The following is a 25,190-nucleotide window of genomic DNA, read 5'->3' on the forward strand; positions in this document are numbered from 1 at the left end:
TTGACTTGTTTATTCTTATTTTCGGAGAACGATCTATTATTTATGGGGTTTCCTGGAGACTCGAGAACTTCAGCCATTTGGCCCCAATCTCCTCTTGGTTTCATCTCTTCTTGAGGGATTTCAGTCATGGTTCCTTCAGCAGCAAGCTTAAGGAGCACATCACAACTCTACTCCTAAGTCGTCTCCTGCTTCCTGCCCCTAGAGACTCATGGTTTTAAAATTTAAAAAAATAAATAAATAAGTAAAACAAAGTTTCGAGCTGACTTTAGCAGGTACAAGGCCAGGCGCAAATCATACAATGATTCCCTCCCCTCGCCTTACCCCAATCCACAAACCTTTTTTATTTAAGTCAAGCTTGATGTAAATGACTATCAAAAATACCCTTGAAGGGAAAAAACAAACTTTTGGAAGGTCAATCTAGGAATTGTGAGTAGTGTGTTAGGGACAGCATCATAGATCTTGCCTTGGAGATGCAGAAGGGGGAAAGTCTCATGAACTGATGATACAAGCCTATTAGCTTCAAGAATACTAGAATATTTAAATGCACCACTTGGCAGGAACCACTTATTTCTGTCTAAGCCTCCTCATCCACTAAATCCCTAAGTGACTAACTCTCTAAGCCCTTCCCCAAACATGCAACAGTCACCCCGTGTCACCTGACCTGAGGGATGGCTCTGTCCCTCTTCTTCTATAAAAGGGGATAATTGTCACCTTCCTATCTCATCTAAAAGCTTCGCAATGTTGGCTGTGTTCCAGTCTTGCCAAAAATGTTTAGCCTGAATCTTAACATGAGAAAAAAATTCAAACAAATCCAAATCAAAGGGCATAGATGTGTGTGTGTGTGTGTGTGTGTGTGTGCACAAAAGTGGCAAAGTGTCAAAACAATCATTGAGTCTGGTAAAGATTATCAGGATTATTTTACTTTTTCGGCTTTTCTGCAGGCTCAGCATTTTTTCAACATAAAGTTCATCTCTCACAGACACAGCGCTCAATCTGCTGCATTTAGCAGTCCACGGATTAACTGATATTCAGAAACTTTTTTTTCACACTGATATTTGGCACAGAAATGAAGCAGATTATTAAACCAGTTTTAAACAAATTTGGAGATTCTTCATGAAAAGCTAAATTCTCTTTATCAGGAAACAGCCCCTCAAAGGAAAATAATCCATATCCTCAAAGAAAATAGTTCACCAATTTCCTCATGAAGAGAATTTAGAGAAAGGTCTTCCTTCCATGATAACAAATCCTATTTAAATTACCTCATCAAAAGAGGGAGAGTTCTGGAAATTAACTGAATCAAATGAAATGACAAAATGGCACATTTTCAGGAGGAAACCACTTCACCAGATATGGGAAAATCTCAGAAATAATTTTATTAACTAGTAAATAGGTTTTCTGCAGTGTGAATGACACCAAAAATGTATAACTGTCTTATTTTTGTCTAAGAAATTTTAGACTAAATTATATTTTAAATTTCTTGATTTAAGGTGGCGAGTGATATACATTTATATGTATATCTACACACACATATACACACAAGGATAAATTTAAATACAGATTATTAGTTTTATTTGCCACATTGCTTAGCATTTTTGTGACCAAAGAAAGATTTTCACCAACTTACAGTGTCTGTAAAGAGGTATATTTGACGGGATCAATAAAAATAATAGCCAAGCTTGATAAAATTTCATATTCTAAGGCAAGTATATCTAGGCAGGTATATATACTTATTTATATATATTATATATATCACTATGTATTTGTTTATTTAATTTAGTATTTTTACTTTTATGTAAAATTGCCTATTAGTTCATATCTTAAGAAAGCATTAAAAAGTATAAGAAAGAAAAGACAGGCAAAGGATGAGCCCATCACAACTGTGTATATAAAAGGCAAATATTCAGCACCATCATGTATTTCCAAGGCGATTGACAAAGCTAATAATCTGCATTCAGAAGCATGTGGTCCATGGAGCATGGGCTCCATACAGGCTCTCAGGTTAAGGATCAGAATAATAATTACCAGGAACTTTTCCTAAACGCAAGGGCCAGGCACCCCATTAGCTGCTTTGTATACATTATGTGTCTCACGCAATCCTCATTCTGCAGAGGAAGTTCCTAAAACTCTAAAAAGTTACACGACCCACCCAAGGTCACACGTTTCATAAGGGGTGACACTGAGGTTCAGATCCAGGTGTCGAACTTCCGACCCCACACCCATGAACGTTCCAGGCGCCACCTCAAAGTTGTACTTACCGGTGACTACCCACCCCCCCTCGCCCCAGGCCGTGAAAGGGAGTGAAGACCCTCTCCCACAAGTCACATCACATGACAAAAACAGTGCAACTTTTATAGTCTCTGTTTCCCGGACCTAGAGCTCAAATATAAGATAAACTCTGCACAGAACTATCTGCAGCTGACTGCATTGAGTGCGGAGTTAGTCATGTGACCTCGGCCCAAGGCCAGCCCTGCTTTATAGGATTCTAGTACTCAGGCTCTGACTGAGCTCCCGTCTCTGGTCCCCCACCTTCCTACCCACTGTCAGCTTGACCTTGAGCGAACACCTTTGCCAAAGCAGGCAAAGGCCCTGCTGATAGGGAAAAGGATCAGCCTGGAGGGAGTCTAAACAGGAGAGAATTTTTCTCCTCCACAGACCGGAAGTTGAGCTAAAGATGTTTGTTGTATCTGAGGTTGACACCTAAGGAGGAATGAATAAAACGGCAGGTACTGAGCTTGGCACCTATGAAACACGCAGCACAAGGCTCTTGTGATTAAGTGTTTCTCTGCACGCTTTCTCGAACAAAGTTTCGTCATCCATCTTTAAAAAAATCTCTGTGCTGGCCTCCAGGGCGGGAGAGGGGTGAGAGTTACCACCAATACAGTCTGAGCGTAGCAGACAGATGGGGCCCCAGGGACCAACACTGTGCAGGGAGACACCCGGATTCTTTCTCCCCTTGAAGTAGTGGCATAGAGCAGAAAGGCGAAATCCTTCCCCGGACAACCTGATGAGAGCATGTGACTTTGAGCAAGATCTACGCCATCACAGGCTACGCTAAATCAGGCTGCACACAAGCCATTGTTTCATAAAATTTTTCTCTTTCGTTCCCCCTTCATCGACAATACCATCAGGTTGCCATTTTAAGTATGAAAAAAAGGTATTTTGTAAGCAAAACATTTTTAAACTGATAGATCATTTCCAGCACACCCTGTCTATAACGTCGCTATGTTTCGGAGGTGACTTGGATTATTTTAATCTGTTAAAAAGAAAAGCTGACATAATACTTTGGGACACTTCAGACTTCTTCCCTTCCCTTTGAAGATGCTCTAGTCTTCTTTTCTCCCCCTTAGCTCATCTCTGTTCAAAAGCAAAATTTTAAAGCCTGCCAAGTAGAAATTGAAGCAACTTCCGGGTTTTACCCAGCACCTCGCTGCTTCCTCAGGATATTCTTGGTTGTTTTTTCATGCACATTTTAGAGGTAACAATATAATAAACTTTGACCTTTAAAGCCTTCAATTAGCAATAAGTCAATTCGCAAGAGAAAGCACTAGGTAATAAGTAGAATGGAAAAAGATCAAACAAGGATAGGAACTCTGAGAAAAGTCTTCAAATGGAGTGTGTGTGCTCATGTATTTATTGTTCTTGGTGTGTCTTAAGCAAGCAAATATTGAGGTAAAAATGTAAGAAATGAGAAAAGTAGTAAGCTGTGTTTCAAATTCTTTTATAAGGCAGGGGCACTTGGGTGGCTCAGTCGGTTAAGCATCCGACTTTAGCTCAGGTCATGATCTCCCGGTCTGTGAGTCGAGCCCAACGTCAGCTCGGAGCCTGGAGCCTGCTTCGGATTCTGTGTCTCCTTCTCTCTCTGCCCCTCCCTTGCTCATTCTCTCTCTCCCCACCCTCTTCTCTCTCTCTCTCTCTCTCTCAAAGATAAGTAAACGTTTTTAAAAATTCTTTTATAAGGCAAAGATTTCAAAGCAAAGAAAAGGGGAAAGGAATCCCAAAACTCAGTGCTGTTCTCCAAGGCACCTGTTTATACCATGAAGCTCTCACTTTTGCCCGCACTTTGCTTCCATGTTGTCATCGGGGTTCCTTGCCCTTGGCTGCTTGGAGGAGGTGCTGATGCTTCCTCTATATCCCTTCTTCTCTTTCTTCAGTTGTCCTCCTCCTTCTCTTCCTTCTCCTCTTCTTTCTTCGTACTCTCCTTCCTTTGCTTGTCATTGCGGTTGGGTACAGAGGGTCTTTCCTGATTTGCTTATAAATATTGTTCCTTTTCTTGGTACAAATGACATTTTGTTTGATAGAGGGAAGATCCGTGAATTAAAACTCCTTCTGTGACTGAAGTTTCTTCCACGTTGTAGCGCACAGAAATCTATAATGGAGCCCCCAACATACTGCCACGAACATAGGGACAAAGTCAAAGCCAACGCAAGATGTGTTCAATTGCCGCCCATACATGAGGCGAAGGGGTAAGTACTTCTAAGAGAGGTAACGTGTCACTTTAAATTCACTGTGAAATATAAACAGCTAACGTCAAGTCTTTTGCTGGAGCAGACATTGATGAGGGGGAGGGTAGAGAAAGGAAAGAGTGAGAAGGCCTTTAAGAAAGGAGCTCTCAGCAGAGTGATAAAATATGCAGGAAAAAAAGAGGCTGGAGCTTGAAGGGTACCTGGACCCGGATCTCTCTTTTGCCCTGAACTTGTTCTACCCCTCAATTCTTAGATGTGTGAAAGTGTCCAGTTATATTCCCTCAAAGTCAGACAGGAAATAAACACCTCTCAGAAAAACGGGAAGCATCTCCAGAATGCCAAGCAGTCATGGCCTCATGGAGCCTCTAGTTCGGGCCAGCCGACAACTTCCTGCCCCAACTCCCTCCTAAAACCCCCACCTATTCCCGTCTCACCCAGGAGGTTGGGCAGTGCCAAATTTCCAAGTTTATCACAAGATAGATGTTGGAGTGCTCCCCACCTATCGTTCCCTGAGCAAATGGGCATTCTGTGAGGCTCTGTTGTCTTACAGATCTTCAACATTGTCTGAAATGTAAGAGTCCTGTTTTTCACTTTTCCCGTCTAACTCCAAAGGTCCGTGGCAAGAAACAATTTCTCATTTGCTGAGCACGAATTTGAATGTTTCACTACCTGGGGTGGAGAGTTGGTTTGTGAAACTAAAATATCTCCTTGAGACCGAGTTGCCCCCGTCCTCCCAAAAGTAGTAACTTAATAGGATATAAAGGAAATTTTGTTACCAAAGCTGTGTTATGGCATCCCCAAATTTGGGGATTACCAAAAATCTCCTAATGTATGTTTTTTCAATGAATGTCAATAATCTGCAATAGCATTTATATGCATGCTAATAATAACTGGTCCATTTATGAATGCTCATAATGATTCCAATACTTTACATATATCAGCTCATTTGTGATCAAAATAATCCCATTTTACAAATGATAAAATTGAGCTTTGGTGAGCTTAAGCTGCTAACTAGTGGAGATGATAGTATATGAACCCAAGCAGTCTGACTTCAGAAGCTGTGAGCTTAACCACTGCACCGGAATGTCTTGCTGTATGCTTCTAACCACTACATAATTCCTCTACATGAATCTTTTATGATAGATCAGAAGCTCCTCACATGCAGCTTGTGTTCAGATTTATTCAACTTCATATGAGTGCCAAGGCCAGACCTATAGGAAGATGGTCCATATATTTGGAAGTAGTGCATTGAGGAGCCTCCCTGGATGGTAGACAGAACAGCCTCCTGTACCTTCCCATCATACATCTAGGGCCATGGCTATCTACAATGCCATGGGAGAGATGCACTAAGCAAGGCTCTACAATGTGATTTGGTCTAGATAAAGGTTCAGTTTTGCATAGGTGGACCTCTTTCTGACTCGAGGAGCCTTTGGTAGCATTTACTTGGAACCAATATGCCTGTCCCAATGGATTTTAGACCATTAAATGAATGGCTTATCTCATCCTAACCAGAAAGGTTAGGTCTCTCTCTCCCTCCCTCCCTCTCTCTCTCTGTCTCCCTTCCCCCCCCCACCTCTTACACACACACACACACACACTCCATCTGCCTCCTTCTTGATTAAAATTAGACTACACTAGGCACAGTTCCCAAACTTCCCCGACAGGATACCTGACCCATCACCTTTTCCCCAAGGCTGCATTCTTACTTCTTAAAGAGAACCAAGCCGGAGATGAAACACAGCTTCCCCCCTTGCCTCCCCATATTCCTACCCGGGCAGGCCACTCTGTTCCAAACATGAACGTTGTTCAGTCTGGCTATTTCTGAAGCCTGGGCCATTTGTAACCAAGAAGGAAGCTAGAGTATCACCCCATCTACATTGAGGCAGTCTTGACTGCCATTCAGGTGGCTACTCCTGGTGATGATACTTTTAAAAGTGACTGCAGCCCCTTTAGGAAATTTCAAATGTATCTGGAACATAACAACGGAATGCATCTTGTAAAACTATGTATAACAAAGCCATTTCTGCACCAGCTATTTCAGTGGCCCAGAGTCTGCTTATTTCAGAAGTCCCAGGATGCCTTAGGAATATTTGTCTCATTATCCCCATTATTTTCCCCTCCAGGGAACTGTCCCTAATAAACTTTGCTATGTCTTTTCTCCTGGCTAGTTTTAATGTGAGCCAAGGGAAAGATTTCAGGAAAGCATGAGTTCTTTTCTGCCTGGGCTTGCAAAATTGTCTTTTGCTGCAGATGCATCTGTTAGTAATGATTGAGCCAATCTGTGCCGCACAAGACAACTTGTTGAGAGGTTACTCTAAAAAAGATCCTCTCCCAAAGAACGTTTAACCCTTAGCACCTTTCTATAACAATGGGATCTTTCATGAATGACCACAGAAGCCTAGATGATGCCTTCTCACTAGCAGGACCGTCCTAAAGTAATGCTTGCACCTTGGAGCCAAGAAAATGCTAAGAACTTCAGGGTCCCCAAAACTATTAGTATCACCTAAAGGAATTCTTCAGGTTCAAGTACCATTTCAAGTTCTCACCTTCTTTTAGGGGGCCCAGCATGATTGAGTTTGATGCAGATTCTCTTTGAGACGACTAGAATCCTTTAGCACTTTTTATATGGCTGAGAAGACCTCAGATCTAAGCCAAATATTTGGGAGGCTGAGAACCTCAGAAAACCTCTCAACTGCTTCTATAACCCACTTCTCTCATCTTTCTGCCTCAGTCTGAGAATAAGATCGGCATGGTTTCCAGCTAGAGATTTAGAGGAGCCTGGATATGAACAACTGACCCAATGGGCCCACGACAAAACCAGAGTCCTCTTTGGGTGTCCTATTTCTTTTGTAGCTTTGCTTGCCAATGTGTTAGCTGATACATAAGGCCACCCTGCTGAAGCCAGGGATTACAGACGCGGAGGAGGACATAGTGACAGGCCAGGAGAACAAGAAGCCACGGGATAGACATGGTACATTTTCCTGAAGGCCAATAATAGAGGAAATGCCATTATTTGAGAGCATTACAAACTAGGGTAGAATGCAGACTCGGAGTAAAATGCAAAATTCGTGGACTTTTAAAATAAATCTTAAAACTGCAAATAAATTTTGAGCTCAAGGCAAGAGCTTCCAACTCCTTCCCCACACATCTCAGGGGGTCTAACGTTCATTTCCCTCCTCCATTATGAACATTTTGATGGGTATTTGAGAAAAACTGTCTCAGTATACCTCTCGCAGAGCCCACAGGCATTTTTAAGGTACTCTTAATGAAAAAAAGAAAACTGTTACCAAAAAAAAAATGAATTAAGGAAAAGGCGAAAGAAAGAGAAGAAAGAAAGAAAGAAAGAAAGAAAGAAAGAAAGAAAGAAAGAAAGAAAAAGTAGGTCTGGGAATCTTCCTATACTTATGACATTAGTCCTCAATACACCTTATTTTATGAAGGTGGAACCTGAGATGCAGAAAGGTTGACCAGGTTTCGCAGCATCACATAATTCTAAGTGGCAAGGCCAAGGTAGGCGATGAGTAGGAACAATGAGATAAGGACAGCCTTCTCCGAATGCCTTGTGTCATTGCCCACTCACCTGACCTCCGTGGAAGAGTCCTCTGGATTTCTGCCAGTCGATGCGCAGCTGTGGTTCTGCCGCCTGCCCTAGGAAGCATCCCTTCCGCATCACATCCCTAGCAGGAGCCACCTGCCAGACTCAGGAAAGGACAGAGAGCTCAGGTTGATTATCTCCAGAGATACTTCTCTTTGTCTCCGGTTTTAATGAGATATCATTGACACACAACATTGTGTCATTTTTAGGCATACCCCCTGATGACTGGATCCGTGTATACATTACAAAAGGATTATCACAATAAATTCAGTTAATATCTGTCACCTCCCATAGTTACAATTTTTTCTACTTGTGATGAGAACTTTTAAGATCTACTCTCTTAGCAACTTTCAAGTATACAACACAGTATCGTTAATTCTAATCGCTGCATTCGTTGTACACTGTATCCCCAGAACGTATTTATCTTATAAGTGAAAGTTCGCACCTTTTGACCACCTTCTCCCATTTCCCTCATCCCCGAACTCTTGCCTCTGGCAATCATCAATCTATTCTGTTTCTATCAATTCACTTTTTTTTTTAGATTCCACGTATAAGTGAGATCATACAGTATTTGTCTTTCTCTGTCTGACTTATTTCATTTAGCGTAATGCCCTCAAGGTCTATCCATGTCGTCTCAAATGGCAGGATTTCCTTCTTTTTTATGGCTGAATTTATAGACCCGTATACACACGTACACATGTATGCAGAGGACACATTTTCCTTACCCATTCATCTATCAACTGACATTTAGGATATTTCCACGTCTTTACTATGGTAAATAATGCTGCAATGAACACGGGAGTTCTCAGAAGATACTTCTCTGCTGACTTCTATCCATCCCTCCAGCAGGGCTGGAAATAATTTTGATGAGATGCACCTTCTACTCTTGGTCAATAGAAAGGATGTCTTGGAGGAGACCACATGGAAATTAGGAAATGAACAACCCAAGGATGTTTGGCCAGGTTGATGCTCAGTCTTTGGTTGTCTCTGTGGGCCCCTCTCTGGGTCTCTGAACTATAAATCTACTATTCTGTTTCTTCTTTGGTTTCTATTTCTCTTTTTTGCTATCAATTCTCTATGTCTTCCTTTTCTATACATTTTCTCTTTATTGGATGTGAAAAATTATATCATTTGCCTACAAGCCTGAAGATATACGCATCACAATATGTAATTAATCACAATATGTAATTAAAATACGTAAAGCAAGTGGCAGCCCTAGTATATTGCTTCGTTTTGTCACATGTTTATTAGTGAATGTATTTATTGTGATTTAACTTGAAATATTTTGCCCTGCACTGTGAGATATTCCACCTAGGCTGGTAAGTTTAAGCTTCCACTCTAGGAGCAATCAGCTGCCTTCATGGGAAACCCACACCCCTGGAGTGTTCAGTTAGTGTCATATTTGAAAGGAACATTCTAGAAGCAGCTGCTACAAATGCTTCTGTCTCTTTATCGCAATTGGCAACGAAGGTTTTACTAGTTAGCAGAGTGAATTTTTTAAAGTTTATTTATTTTGAGAGAGCATGCACAAGCTGGGGAGAGGCAGAAAAGACAGAGACGGAGAATCCCAAGCAGGCTCCACATGGTCAGTGCAGAGCCCAGTGCAAGGCTCAAACTCACAAACCGTGAGATGATGACCTGAGCCAAAATCAAGAGTCTGGCGCTTAACCGGCTGAGCCTCCCCGGCAGCCCTAGCGTAGTGAATTTTAGGAATTTTTAAAGTGGCTCTATTTAAAGCCATTAATTGAATTGTGGCTTTTTAGCTGGTATATCATGAAAGTCTCCACGTATTTACAACACTACTCCTTAAAAACCTCATTTAACAGAAGTGGAATCTGAGGCTTTATTGGTGAAATTAAATGTATACAAGAAGTATATCTTGGCTAAAATATTGAAGACTGTCCCCATCCTTGCTTCAAGAGTATCCGAATCTGGACTTTCTTTCTGAGTTGGTGCCCAGGGCTTGCTGTCCGAGTGGTCCCATCTCCAGCTGTTAGCCAGGAAAATCTCTGGTTGCCTGAACTGTAGAACAGAATCCTGCCTCTGGAATATCACCATGTCTGCCTCGGGTGGACCCAGGTGGGGACAAACACAACTGAAAGGACAGAGACCTAGGATGCCATCATGTTTGCAGAGCAGATCATAGAAGCTATTTTGTGCCTGCCTGTTTATCTGACTGTGTAACGTTCACATGATGAGGGGTGGGGGGGAGGAATTTTCTTGAGATCTGCTTTCATTATAACCCAGTAGAAAGGTTGTGTGGGAGGAGCTAACTCTCACCTACATCAAAGTTCTTCAAGGCCCCTGCTACCTACCAAAAAGGACTTGAGAGTGTGCATTAAAAATTGGCTTAGGTCAGGGCTCCTGGGGTGGCTCCGTCGGTTAAGCATCTGACTTCAGCTCAGGTCATGATCTCACAGTTCGTGAGTTTGAGCCCCGAGTCAGGCTCCACACGGACAGTACGGAGCCTCCTTTGGGTCCTCTGCCTCCCTCTTTCTCTCTGCCCCTCCCCCACTCTCTCTCTGTCTCTCTCTCTCTCAAAAATAAATATAAATCTATTTTTTTTAATTGGCTTATGTCAGTTCAGAGAAACAATATAAGAAAACCAGAAAAGGCAGATTTGCTTCGTTTCTGCTGCCTCCAAAGGACTCTGGAAAGAAAACTCTGGGAAGGGCTGGTGTAATGACAGAACTCTGCACTAAGAGGCTGTGACGGGCATCTAGGTTCTCCACCACTACCATGAACTATCTGTACAACTTCGGACAGGTCATTTAAGCCTCTGAATCTCAAGTGGTGCATCTGCAAAACAGGAATAATTGCTTACTTACAGCAAGGTTCTTGAGTTTTAGAAGTCATTTTCCAAAGAGTTTGCAGCTTTGCTTTTGGGGAACAGTCACCTTCCACAACTTCAAATGCTCCAACTGTTTTTCAATTATTGGAGATCATGATGTTTGTGGGTAACAGCTCTGCTAAGATATAATTCACATGCCCTGCAATTCAGACCTTTAAAGTATACAGCTCAATGGCTTTTACTATATTCATAGAGTTATGTAATTACCACCACAATTTTAGGACATTTTATCATCCCCAAAAGAAACCCCATATCTTTAGCTACCCTCCCCAGGGTCCCCATCCATTTCCCTGCCTCCAGCATTAGGCAATCACTAATCTACTTGCTGTCTCTACTTTCTGCCTATCCTGAATATTTCATATAAATGAAATCATAGAATATGTGGACTCTTCTCTTTGGCTTCTTTGACTTAACATAATGGTTTCAAAGTTCATCCATACTGTACCATATGTCAGTACTCCATTCCTTCTTATGGCCAAATAACTTTCCATTTTATGAACATGACACGTTTTGTTCATGCATTCATCAGTTGATGGACATTTGGTTTATTTCTACCTTTTAGTTATTATAGGTAATGTTGCTATGAACATTTCATGTACAAATTTTTCTGTGGACATATGTTTTCACTTCCCTTGAGTGTATACCAAAGAGTGGAATTGCTGGGTTCTACTCCGTATGCTACCTCTGTGTTCAATCTTTTGAGGAGCCACTGGACTGTTTTCCAAGATGGCTACATCCCACATTCCAGCAGCAATGTATGCGGGTCCCATTTTCTCCACATGCTGACAACACTTGTTACTGCCTCTTTTTCACTTTAGCAAGTGTGACATAGTACCTCATTTTGGTTTTGATTTGCCTTTCCCTTATAGCTAATGATGGTTAGCATCTTTTCTTGTGCTTGCTGGCCTTTGGGCTATCTTCTTTAGAAAGATGTCTACTCAAATCCTTTGCCCATTTTTAAATCTGATTATTATTGAGCTTTAAGAATTCTTTATGTATTCTAAATACAATCTCTTATCAGATAAATGATTTGGAAATAGTTTCTACCATTCTGTAGGTTGTCCCTTCTTTTTTTTTAAATGTATTCATTTATTTTGAGAGAAAGAGAGAGAGTGCACACACACACACACACACACACACACGTGTAAGCGGGAAAGGGGCAGAGAAAGAGAGGGAGAGAGAGAATCCCAAGCAGGCATTCCACTGTCAGCAGGGAGCCTGACTTGGGGCTCGATCTCATGAACCGTGAGATCATGACCCAAGCCAACATCAAGAGTCAGACACTTAACTGACTGAGCCACCCAGGCACCCCTGTGGGTTGTCTTTTCACTTTCTCCATAGTACTCTTTGAAGAATAAAAGTTTGTAATGTTAGAGAAGTCCAATTTATCTATTTTTTTTCTTTTGTTGTTCGTGCTTTTGGCATCATATCTGAGCATTCATTGTCAAATCCAAGGTCACAAAGACTTAGCTCCACATTTTCTTCTAAGAGGCTTATGGGTTTAGCTTTTATATTTAGGCTTTTGATCCATTTTGAGTTAATTTTGTATACAGCGTAAGGTGGAGGTACAACCTCATTTCCTCGCATGCACCAGCACCATTTGTTGGAAAGTCTGTGTTTTCTCCATGAAATGATCTTGGCCCTTTTACCATATAGAAGTTGACCACAGCTATGTTAGTTTACTTCTGGGCGCTCATTTCTAGTTCATTGATCAATATGTTAATGCTTATCCCAGTACTGCACTACCCTGATCACTGATGCTTTTTAGTAAATCTGAAATTGAGAAGCGTGAGTCCTCAAACTTTGTTCTTTTTTGAGATTGTTTTGCTTATTCTGGGTTCCTTGTATTTCCATACGAATTGTCAACCCCTTTTCAAAATTTCAAAAAGGAAAACTATTCTAGTGTTTGTGGGCTGTAACATCTATAAATGGGTTTTGATTTTTGCCTTCTGGAGATGTAAAAGCAAAGGAATCTAAAATTTCTATAGTTCTGTGGCTTCAATGTAGTAGGAATTTCCCCCAAACAAGTTCATCCAACTGAACATTCTTTACATTTCCTCTTGCACTAGTTATCCTGCCCTTCCCTAATGAGAGATCCTTTAAAATGGTTCAGCTTGAGGAGTTCTCCCTGCTAAGAATGGTCTCAGACACTGGTATATCTTCCTTAATTCGAAGCTCCTGGAGGTTGTCACTGGTTAGTCAGAGAAGCAGAGGCAATGAGCAAGAATTCGCCCAGTATCAATTCAATCTGAAGGAAAAAAAATTCAAGCCACATTCTCTGAAATGGCTCTCTTATTTAAAATTCTTGATCCAGGCACCACCTAATAAAAAGCTGTATGCCCTTACCCCCCCCCCTTCACCCCCACTGGGTAATGCAATGATCTCAAGAATCCATATAAAAACCCCTCTCAAATGAGCACATTGAGAGTGGAGGAAAATGGTGTTGAAAGCAGGGGAGACCTGCAGAGAGAGGGGAAGAAAGGATAGAGAGCAAGATAAGGGCAGAAACCAACAGCAACAAAGAAGAGAAGAGAATGAAGAGAGGACGGGGAAAGGGGAACTCGGAATGGGAGAGAGAAGCATATGGCAGGTATCAATTATTTACCATTTATGTACATAAAAAATGCACTTTAACTACAGGAAGAGCACCAAATCCACTCAATAACCATTTAAAAGAATATGGAAATAAAACACAGCCATTTAAAGGGCTGTAATAAATGTGCAAAGCTCTTTGTAATGCCCCTGAAAGAATACAAGTGTTAAGCCTTGGTAAATTACACTTAAAAGTACGTGTAACATAAAAATGAAATTAGGCATACAAATAACCTCACACTTAGGCTTTTTTTTTTAAGTCTCTTCAAACAGTTAATTGGAAAAGCCTCTAAGGAGCATAACTTTTCTTCTCTCATATTCTCTTCTCTTAACAATAGAGCCAAGCAACTGGCAGGAGCAAGTAAACACAGATGATCCAGGATGCACAGAAGGTCTGCCTTAAATCGTCTGCCCTGGAAAAAGAAGGGAAAAGGAAGGGAAGATAGAAGATACTGCCAGAATTGTTCCCTGCAGTGTTTAGAAGGCTGAATGAAACCCTTTAAACAAGGTCACAAAAATATGCAGACGGCATCAAGCCTCTGTTTCCCAACCGCACATTTTGATAGCTTCAGCGTTCCCTTCAAAATGCAATAAGCCAATGAGAAACTACAATTAACTTCATGTGCCCATTTTTCATGAATGCCTGCTGTGTAATCCCCTCCTATTTCCAGTAAACCAGTCCCAGCACAGTCCAGACTTAAAGGGGAAAGAATCAAAGAGTTTGGCTCCAAGAGGACTGGAGCCATTAGATGCCAGAGTAAAGCCGGGGTCTGGGGTAGGGTGCAGCTGCTGGTGGAATTTGCTGTATTCCAGCCTACAAATTCCACATAAAGGTTCTGGACACAAACAAGAGCTCTCTCCTCAATGAGTAGCACATTGTCTTTTCACCCTACCCCGTGGGCCCTCAGATCTCTTCCATATTTGGGACCTAACACATGACATAACATACCATCAATGTTACTGCTTGGGTTGCCCACAAAGCCATCTCTGGGACAGAGATTAGTGTGCAGGACATTTTTAGGGCATGCTCTTGGGATCCAATACCTGCGGAAGAGAGGCGAAGGTAGTAAAATTGGGTAGAGGGAGAGGTTGGACCACAGTGAAATTGCAATGAACAGCTCAACAAAGCCCCTGGGGAATTCTGAAGATGGACTGACCTCTAAATACTGCCCCCATGGGCGGAGACAGCCAAGTCTCACTGTCCCTTCATCATCAGTCATTGGATGCAGCTGCCCCAAGAAGGGGGCGTGACCTCACCCAAGCCTTCTCTCCTCATCTGAGACAACCCAGAGGGTCTGACAACCAAGGGCACCCGGGGCAGCTGGTGGTGTGAGACCTACAGTCCTGAAATAAGATCTCCGGGTCCACCACAGTGAGCAAACAGAATGGGCCTCTTTGGGTTCATCTATTCATTCAGGAAAGATTTGTGGCATCATTTTAATGGACAAGCCACTGATCTATGATGACCGATTGTGTTAATGTTTTCAGCCCATCTTTAGGCACAAAACACAAAGAGTTTTATACCCCTTGCCTCCCCGAATTCTCTGTGAAGCAATGTTCTATGAAGGACTCATCTAGGGAAACCAACAATAGTGAAAGTAACCAGGCATTGTCTTTTACGGGCAGGCCCTCCAGTATTTATAGGAAGAAAGGCATCTTGAGGAGATGATAATAAACCTTGCCTAGAAATACAAGCAATCCAGGGGCACCTGGGTGGCTCTGTAGGTTCAGCGTCCGACGTCAGCTCAGGTCATGATCTCACGGCTTGTGAGTTCGAGCCTCACGTCGGGCTCTGTGCTGACAGCTCAGAGCCTGGAGCCTGCTTTGGATTCCGTGTCTCCCTCTCTCTCTACCCGCCCCCCCCCCCCCCCGCTCACATTCTGTCTCCTTCTCTCTCAAAAGTAAATAAACATTTAAAAAATTTTTTAAAAGAAATATAAGCAGTCCATTGACACGGAGTTACAGATGGACAGGAAACAGAGATGTCGCGAATGAGAAATTTCCTGGAGCTTTGGATTCTTTCCCCCTCCCTGTCTTCTTTCTATCTTTGTCGATGCTGGGGGGCAAGATCTAGTCCATAAATTATACTCTGACCCCATTTTCTAAATTTCATTAAAAACATTTTTTCTCTCCTTTATCTGAAAATTCCTCTTTCAACTCTTACAAAGACACTCCTGGGTCTGTCTTATTACCCAATAAGTAACCTGCTACTGTTCGCCCTGACTGTAATCAAGCCTGTGCTGCTGCCCTCGCGATACACCTAAGTGTGCCACAGACCGCCAGCACTCACCCTCTTGTGTCATTTCACTTAATTAATAAGCAGAACGAAGATTCCGGAAAAGGAAAAAATTTGATTATGCAGCATTGTAATGGCACTCAAGTCTGCTGTAAAGACTGAGTGGGGTCTGCCCCTTAAAATCTCCATTTACTCCACCGCAGTACCATGGAAATGTCAGCTCCAGCCCCCAGCCCCCCGCCCCCACCCGAGGTGACCTTTAGCTGCATCCCTCAGTAATACTAAACCATTAGTCATGCCTGGGTCAGTGATGTGTCAATAACAGAATAATTATTGAAGGAAGCCTTAAGAGGAAGGACAGCAGTCTCGATTCAGAATCGGCGCAACCCAAACCGGCACCACGGCTTGTTGAATAAATGAATGGATGTCGAATAAATGGCCCCTTTGCATCTGGAGACCTAGAGGCTGTTGATTCCATTAATCCAGGGGGGTTATTTGTAGCTGCTAAGCACCTTTTTAGACCAGTAAGTGGCATGGCTTTTACTCCTGCTGACTGCAACCCACTCTTCTCCAGTGGAACAAATCCACTGTACTTAATGGCTCTGGCATTTTAAAAGGAAGTCAGGCAGCAGGCTGTTCAGAACACCTGCACCTTTTGCAGGACACTGGATGCCGAGAACCCCTCCCCACTCACAGGAGAGACCATCCTGAGACCCCGAAATTAGAGATGCCTCAACTCTATGCCAGCGCTCCGATGGAAACTAACCAGCAAGGCGCCGAATGAGGGCCAATGAGAGAGGCAGTGTGGCCTAACAGTTAGAGTCGGGAACACAAGAGACAGGCCCACACGGGAAAAATGCCACATGAAGACTGGGGTTCAGCTGCCACAAGCCAAGAAACTACCAGAAGTTGGGAGAAAGATCTGCAGCAGAACCTTCCTTGGCACCTTCTGCGGGAGCATGGCTTTGCTGGCATCTTGCTCTTGGACTTTCTAGCTTCCAGGGGTGTGAGACAGTAAGTGTCTCGTTATTTCCCCCACTCAGTTTGCGGTGCTTTGTTCCGGCAGCCCGAACCAGCTAACGCACTAAGACCGCAACTTGCAGCCGTCAGGGCTTGTGCCGAGCCTGTCCTCGAGACTGCTTGCTGACCAGTGTGCCATCCAGAGCAAGTTATTTAAACTTCTTTTCCCTCTATTTCCTATAAGACCGAGACAATAACACACGGTTTACCTACCTCGCAAATTTCTTACGAGAGTCAAAACCTTACGTATGCAACAACACTTTCCAAACTCACAAAGCACGATGGACAATCCATAGGACGTTAGTGTGTCCAATACAGCATTCTGTATGGTAGTACTTTCCACCCTAAATACGAACAGATTGGGCTCTCCAGGATTCCATCGAGCTCAAAAGGTATTCAGGAAATACACAGACGGACAAAACCCACAAATATCTCTCTCCCTTGCCTTCCAGGCAGACACGATGGACTTGAGTTGGGAATGGGGAGCCTTTTGAGGCAAAAGGAAGAACCATCTCTCTAGGGTCGCTTCTTCCTAATAGGTTAACGCGGTGAAAATGACGGCACACCGGGCAGGCGCCGGCCAAGACGAACTGCCTGAGATCTTTCCTTCCCGCTGGAGCGCAGGGGCTCAGGGAAGGAGACAGAACTGGGGAGAGGGGATGGAGCGATGCAGTGCCAATGCTCAATGGCAGCCTGTATCCTGTGATGGTCTTTATTAGAAGCCACATATAATATTCCCATAATGCTTAGTTTGTTTTAATAAGCAGGTGTTTCTTCTATTCATTTGCAACTAGAACAAACTCTGTGGTTCCCTCAGGCCCAGTTATTAAATGAAGCCGCATGAAAAACAACAACGAAGTCTAAGAGGTAAAATGAGTCTAAAAGCCAATCCACTGAGAGTACATACCCTTCATACGATACAATGAAAATGGCACTTCACCCCTGTGGTCTTCCTCCCGAAAACCTGTAATCTCAGTCCAATCATAAGAAAAATAACAGACAAATTCCAATAGAGGGACATCCTACAAAATACCTGCCCAGTACTCCTCAAAAGTGGCCAGGTCACCAAAAACCAGGAAGACCTGAGAAACTGCCACAGCCAAAGGACTCTAAGGGCACATGACAACCACATGTCCTGGATGGGATCCTGGGAGAGAGAGAGAACATTAGATAAAAACAAAGCAAATCTGGGGGAGCCTGGGTGGCTCAGTCAGTTAAGTGCCCAACACTTGATTTCAGCTCAGGTCATGATCTCACGCTCACGAGTTCGAGCCTCATGTCGGGCACTGACGGCTCAGAGCCTGCCTGGGATTCTGTCTCCCTCTCTCTGTGTCCCTCCCCTGCTTGTCTCTATCGCTCTCAAAATGAATCAAAATAAATTTTATTTACTTTTTTAATTTTTTAAAGTATATTTTATTTATTTTTGATAGAGACAGAGCACAAGTGGGGGAGGGGCAGAGAGGGAGGGAGACACAGAATCCGAAGCAGGCTCCAAGCTGTTGGCACAGAGCCCGATGCGGGGCTCGAACTCACAAACTGTGAGATCATGACCTGAGCTGAAGTCAGACACTCAACCGACTGAGCCACCCAGGCACCCCTAAAATAAACTTTAAAAGAAGGAAATCTGAATGAACTATGGACTTTTAGCTAGTAACGAGATGTCAATACTGGTTCATTAATTGAAACAAACGTACCACACTGATGTGTGTTCATAATAGGGGAAACTGGGTACATGGTCTTTGTTTTAATATTGCTCTCAAATCTGAAGCCCATTAAAAAATAAAAAAGGCAATCCAAACTTTGCTTTAATCTTTTAAAAAGTATTAAACGACATTAAATGTATGACTCACAGAAAGACTTCTTTAAAATCCTCTTTCCTCTTCTTTCCAGATATTACACAACCTAACATTTCTCCAGAACCTCTTGCTCTCTCGAGTTCCCCCCCCCCCCCGCCCCACACATGCACGCATACACAGACCTGCACATTCTGCCTGATACCCAGGAACCATGGCCTCTTTGTCCCTCCTCCTCGTTTGCCAATACAATGCTATGTCGCTGTTACCAGTCCCCGTCCACAGGTCCTCCTAGAATGGGTCACCACTAAGATTTCTCCAGCCAGCCAGTCACAGCCCCTCTAGAAGCCTGCAGGACCTAATAGTTTCATGTGCCTGCTTTTCCCTGGCTGCCCATGAAAAAATAGCATGAGGTGCTTCCTTCTCCAGGTCTGATTTTCTCATAAGAATTCCAGGGGCATCTGTGTGGCTCAGTTGCATAAGCATCCAACTTCAGCTCAGGTCATGATCTCACGGTTTGTGGGTTCGAGCCCCATGTCAGGCTCTGGGCTGACAGCTCAGAGCCTGGATTCTGCTCCCGATTCTGTGTATCCCTTTCTCTCTCTCTCTCTCTCTCTGCCCCTCTCCCACTCATACTCTGTCTCTCTCTCTCAAAACTAAATAAACATTTTTAAAAAAGAATTCTACTGGAGAATTTGAAATAAATACAATACTCTACCTCAATATATGATAAATATTTTGAGAGTCAAAAAGTAGATATATTATTAATTTCATTTTCTTACTACCTACATTTATGAACTAGTGTTGCGTTAAAAGAATGGTACTATTTTGATAAATCTCAAAAAATAAGCAAAAGTAAGGATAATATTGTTTAGTTGTACCTAGATAGGTGATAGAGCTATTTTTTAAAGAAGGAAAGGAGTAATAAAGACAAATTTTGGGACAGTGTTTATGTCCTGGGGAAGGGAGAGTAATGTTCTGGGTCTTACTTTGGATGAGTATTAGTTTGTTTCACTCACACTTACGTTGCATACCCTTTGTTGTGCATCAAATAAAAATATGTGTTTTTAAAAGACAATAGGAGGGGCGCCTGGGTGGCTCAGTCGGTTAAGCCTCCGACTTCAGCTCAAGTCACCATCTCACGGTCCGTGAGTTCGAGTCCCGCATCGGGCTCTGGGCTGATGGCTCGGAACCTGGAGCCTGCTTCCGATTCTGTGTCTCCCTCTCTCTCTGCCCCTCCCCCGTTCATGCTCTGTCTCTCTGTCTCAAAAATAAATAAACGTTAAAAAAATTTTTTTAAAAAAAGACAATAGGAAAGAAAACTAAAAGACCCTAATTGGAATACTGTATCAGTTAGACTCCTGCAGGCAGGGAAACCAACTTTGGCTCATTTAAAGAGAAAAGGAACTTGTTAATAAGAAATTTGGTGGCTCACAGAACAGAAGAATCAACAGTCTAGGGTCAGCCAAGACCTCAAGCAGCAGAGATGACACCACTAAACACAGACACTACAGCTTACGTCTCCAAAGTCACCAACATGAGACACTGACCAATGACGAAAGCACCTAGAACCCTGCCATGCTGTCTCTCAAAACTAGATGGGGGAGGGGAAGGAGCTCCTGCCACCAAGTGTCCTCAGAGCCCCTGCTTCTTCACACCCTCTAGTTCCCAGCTCTGGGTAAATGAGTCTCACTGGTGGAACCCAGGTGGTGCACATGTGTCCTATCTACAAGGGAGGCTGGGAAAGTGCTTGGCTTCTACAGTAAGAAGCAGACTCAGCCTCCCCTAAGACTCATAAGGTAGTGAATCTCCCACACAGAAACAGAGACTTCAGATGCTGGGTGTTGAAACAACTGACAAATGTCCACTGTTTTAGCTGTTCAACATCGACATACATCCTTCTTCCCATGCATCTGCTGTTTAAACATACGACTGCTAAACATAATGTAACTATCCCTCCTATAATCAATAAAGGGTCTATACCTTCTGCCCAAAATGGGGACAGGGTGGGTATCCAGACACCCAAGGTCTCATCAGGTCCTGCACCCAGCTTCAAGTGCAAGATTTTTGAGTGTCCATTCTTATGGTAGTTCTATCGTGATCTTTTCCTGGTACTTTGTAGCCTCTAAACCAAAGTATTAAGCTAACTCTCACCAATACACCCTATCAACGTAATGGAGGAAACAGAAAAATGGAAGAGGAAAAGAGGATGAAAATTCAAGTATAAAAACATGTGTTTAACCCAATCAAAAATACTCTAGCTGGTCATGAGTCAATAGGTGGTATTTATGAATCTCCCCACCCATTCTTTTTTTTTTTTTTTTTTTAATTTTAGAGAGAGCAAGAGCAGGAGAGAGGGACAGAGGAAGAAAGAGAAAGAATCCCAGGCAGGCTCCATACCCAGTGCAGTGTGTGATCTCACAACCATGAGATCATGACCTGAGCCAAAATCAAGAGTCGGTTGCTCACCTGACTGAGCCACCCAGGCACCCTGATCACCCCACCAATTCTAAGTTAGCTTTGCCTTTAGCCAGAACATCAACTAGGGATTCTTGACCTTATGGAATGACCCAGAGTCTTTCCTGAGAGATCTGAGTCATTGATGGCCCTATTTGTACCAGATGATTAAGCCTTCCTTTAATTTTTACCACTTCCTTTAAACTGTCCTCCTCCTTCCTGTCTCCCTCTGGAGCCATGATCCCATTTTCTCTCTAGAGTCAGGATCAGTCAACCCAGCAGTGCCATAGCCCCCTCTTTGGCCTTTACCCAGTGGCATGAGATTGTAGTTGGAGTCTCCAGAGTAGGGATGTTTTCATGAGTATATTAGGTTTCTGGTACTGCTGTAACAATTTATCACAGACTTAATGGCTTAAAAATTTTTTTTATTCTCTCTCTCACAGTTTCTGAGATTGTGGGTGCTTTTTCTGGCGATTTCTGAAATTAAGATGTCAACAGGGCCATGCTCTCTCCAAAGGCTTCTTGATTCTTGCAACTTCTGTTGGTTCCAGGTATGCATGGCTAATAGTAGCATAATACCAATCTCTGCCTCTGCATTCACATGGCCTTCACCACTTGGGTCTCTGTGTGTTAAATTTGCTCCTTATTTCTCTCCTATGGACACCACTCACTGAATGTAGGGCCCACTCTAAATCCAGACAATCTCATCTTGAGATCCCTAACTACATCTACAAAGACCTTACTTCCAAATAAGGTCATATTCACAGATCCTAGGATTTAGGGCTTGGACACATCTTTTGGAGGAACACAATTCAACCTAACACAATAAAGATGCACAAATTCTCTAACTCTGGACTCATTCTGAGATCTATAATCCCCATTCTCCATTCTCCAAATCCTAGGCCAACAATCTATTCCTCTTACCCATCCTGCCCACCCTGCAAAGCATTAGCCCTGCCCGTGAATCAGGGTAGATCCTCATCTCAGGTTCTTTCCGTCCAACATGGGCAGTGAGATGTAGTGAGCTGAACCTAAAGTGTGCAGACCAGATCTTCACCTCCAAAAGGAGGTGGGCCGTGAAAAGGAGATGCACTAACCTTACTGCAACTCCAAATAGGTGATACTAGTGATGCCCCACACATGTGATGCTATTCAAGATGCCCTCGGGGGCACCTGGGTGGCTCAGTCGGTTGAGCATCCGACTTCGGCTCAGGTCATGATCTCACAGCTCATGAGTTCGAGCCCAGTGTCGGGCTCTGTGCTGACAGCTCAGAGCCTGGAGTCTGCCTAGGATTCTGTGTCTCCCTCTCTCTCTGCCCCTCCCCCATTCATACTCTCTCTGTCTCAAAAATAAATAAACACTAAAAAAAAAAAAAAAAGATGCCCTCACCCAGTCAATGATTGTTCAAGATAAACATTTGTAAACTGCTCAGCTCTAGGACAATTACATACAGATGGGATTATTGCGTTGAGACATAGAACTAGTCTATATTCTTCTCTATAGACTGGGACTTCCTCTGAATATAATAAATGTTTCTACTATAATCATTCTGAAAAGAAGCCCATCCTCCGGCCTTGAATGGTGGAGAGCTGGGTTTCTGGAAGGGTGGTTTTCAATTTCCAAATACAACCCATTTTCTGTTATATTGTACTGTCTCTCAAAATATGCCCCAGGCAAGGGGAAATGTAGCCTATCCCCAACATACACTTTGGGCCATATTCCAGTGTCACATAATCATGTACTTTTTAGGTCAGCATCTTTCTTCTTATCCTCACAGATTATTTAAATTTTAGAAAAATGAAACCAAAAATAGGACGGAGACCTTTTTGTTCCATTACTTCCGAATAAGGAAGACCTGACTATCCTCCTCTTTTGTATTTCTTTTTCTTTTACTAAGAAATTTGTCACTCATGCTGTTTCTCTGACAATCAATTCATTGATCTTTACTATTCCACTCCAGGAATATTTGAAATGCAAATAAGGTCACAAGTCTCTTTTCCATCAAAAAAAAAAAAAAAAAAAGGTCGTTCAAAAACAGTACAACAGTGCAGTTCTACGAATCCATCTTTCTCATATGTGTATATACCAACCTTTCTTTTTCCTTAATTTTCCTCTTTGTCAAAGCAGAAAAATAAACTACTAGCAAAAGCATGCACTAATCTTTCAAAACACAGGAAATCACTATACTGGAAGAATCTTTATTCATTTGATGGAAACCCCTCAATTTCTTAGACACTAAATATCAGCAGACTTAGCAAAGCTCCTTGTATCTATCATCTACTCATGCATCATTCATGTAAAAGGTGACCTGGGTCCCATTAGTTGACTAGCTGATCTGAATCTTTTGGGTTACTCAGATAAGTCATTTCTAGTGGTCCTCCTTTTAAAATTAATGGAATAGAACAGAATACATGCTACTTAAAAGAATACCCTGCTGGGAATTTCTCAGTAAAGTAAGGCTAATTCTCTTCTGTATTTCCCCTTTCTTTCTCGCCCTTATTTTTGCTTTCATTCCAAAGGACTGTATTTCTGAATTTATTTCAGATCCAGGAGTAAGAAGATCAATGTCAAGGCCCAGCTGGGACTCAACAACACACATGAATTTGAATCAGTAACTGCCCTCTAGTACAAAGCCTTCTTCTCTCAAAGTGCTGTCTTTCTGCTCAAGGCCTTTGGTAAAGCCCCATGAGAACAATGACCCAGTCACTCCTTGGAAGCCCTGTTGATCAGAGCCTCATAGATAGTCAAGGCTTTCCTTATAACACCCTACAGGTGAGAGTAATTGCTCATTTCCTTATTTGCTATGCAATTATGACTAGCCACAGATATAGTGATAGCTTTTAAAAGCTCATGTCTTGGGAGATTTAAAGAAACGGTCACTCTCTTGCTTTAAAACCCTTCAGTGGTATTCCATATATTTCCACCAGAGTTCAAATTCTGAAGCTTAACACACTACGTCCCGATGATCGCCCCTGCCTACCTTTCTACCATCATCTCACACCTCTCCTACACATAATTTTATTTCCACCAGCCTGAGCTGTGTACTGTCCCCCGTGCTTCTGCATTTATGATATCTAGGATGCTCTCAGCCCCTCTATCGTCTAGCTAACTCTTAACTCATCCTCCAATATCAGTTTAAGTCTTATCCCCAGGAATCTTTCAAAACCCACCCCCTGATCTAGAAATCCCTACTCTTTGCTGTCAATTACCTTGTACCTACCCCTAAAATAGTGCTTACCACACTGCTATATAGTAAATGCTAATTCACTTGCTGTCTGCCATACAAGTTCAGACTTCTTCTTTCACCTACCAATAACAGCACAACTTTTTACTAATCCAGCTCAAAGTGTTAAAGAAATGGGCATTGGGCTTGACTAGTATCTAAAATAAGGATGGCCAACCCGACCAAGAATTGATGCTGTGTTTCTTAATATCTTCATTAATAGAACTTTCTTAATCAACTAAGGGAGTCACCATACGGTGCAGGCCTAAGCATAATTCACTCTATTCAATTAATTATTTGTACATAAAAGTTATTTCAGTTTTAAAATTAAAAAGTTATTTTAATTTTCTTACATGCGTTCTTTAAGCCACAGTGGAAGCTCTGTAAAGCTGCCTTTAGCTGCTGTCTCATGACTTGACCATCTCAACCAGTAGCAAAAACGCCATCCTCCTGAGGATTTATTATATTATTCTGTAATTTGTGCTGTAATGTCTCCCTTGTATCTCCAAACACCATAATGTTTGTTTTGTTTTAGCCCCTTACATAATCATCCTCTTTTCTACCACCTCACTGGCTTCTTGCTTTCCTCTATAAGTCAAAACTCAGTTGTAAGTGTCAGAAAATACAGCTCAAACCATCATCGACAGGCAAGCGAAAAAGCAGGCAGGAGTGATTTTGCTAGGACATGTAACTGAGTAATGCAGGGCACACAGCTAGATCCAGGGGTTGAAATAATAGCATGAGGAATCTGCCTCTTTTCCTCTTTATTGATTTTATTCTCCGTCAGGCTTTTTAACAAGAAGAAATGGCCCCATCCACACCTCCAACCTTACACTGCCCTTTCAGCTAGCAAATTCCTAATAAACGGCCACATTCCTGAGCGTTGAAGTCCCAAGGGGAATCTTATTGGCCCAGTCTGAGTCACATGTCCATTCCTAAACCAATCACTGTGGCCAATG

At 42.5% G+C, this 25,190-nt stretch overlaps 1 long non-coding RNA gene across 1 annotated transcript; it reads right to left on the minus strand.

Moving 5' to 3' along the window:
* Positions 1–25,170, minus strand: LOC128312135 (uncharacterized). Its single transcript, XR_008291036.1, has 3 exons — positions 24,585–25,170; positions 14,451–14,545; positions 1–198 (listed from the first exon to the last, which is right to left on the minus strand). It is a non-coding gene; the product is annotated as an uncharacterized LOC128312135 (long non-coding RNA).
* Between the last annotated feature and the right edge of the window lie 20 nt (positions 25,171–25,190).

This window comes from Acinonyx jubatus, chromosome C1 (genome assembly GCF_027475565.1).
Source record: "Acinonyx jubatus isolate Ajub_Pintada_27869175 chromosome C1, VMU_Ajub_asm_v1.0, whole genome shotgun sequence".
NCBI lineage: Eukaryota > Metazoa > Chordata > Mammalia > Carnivora > Felidae > Acinonyx > Acinonyx jubatus.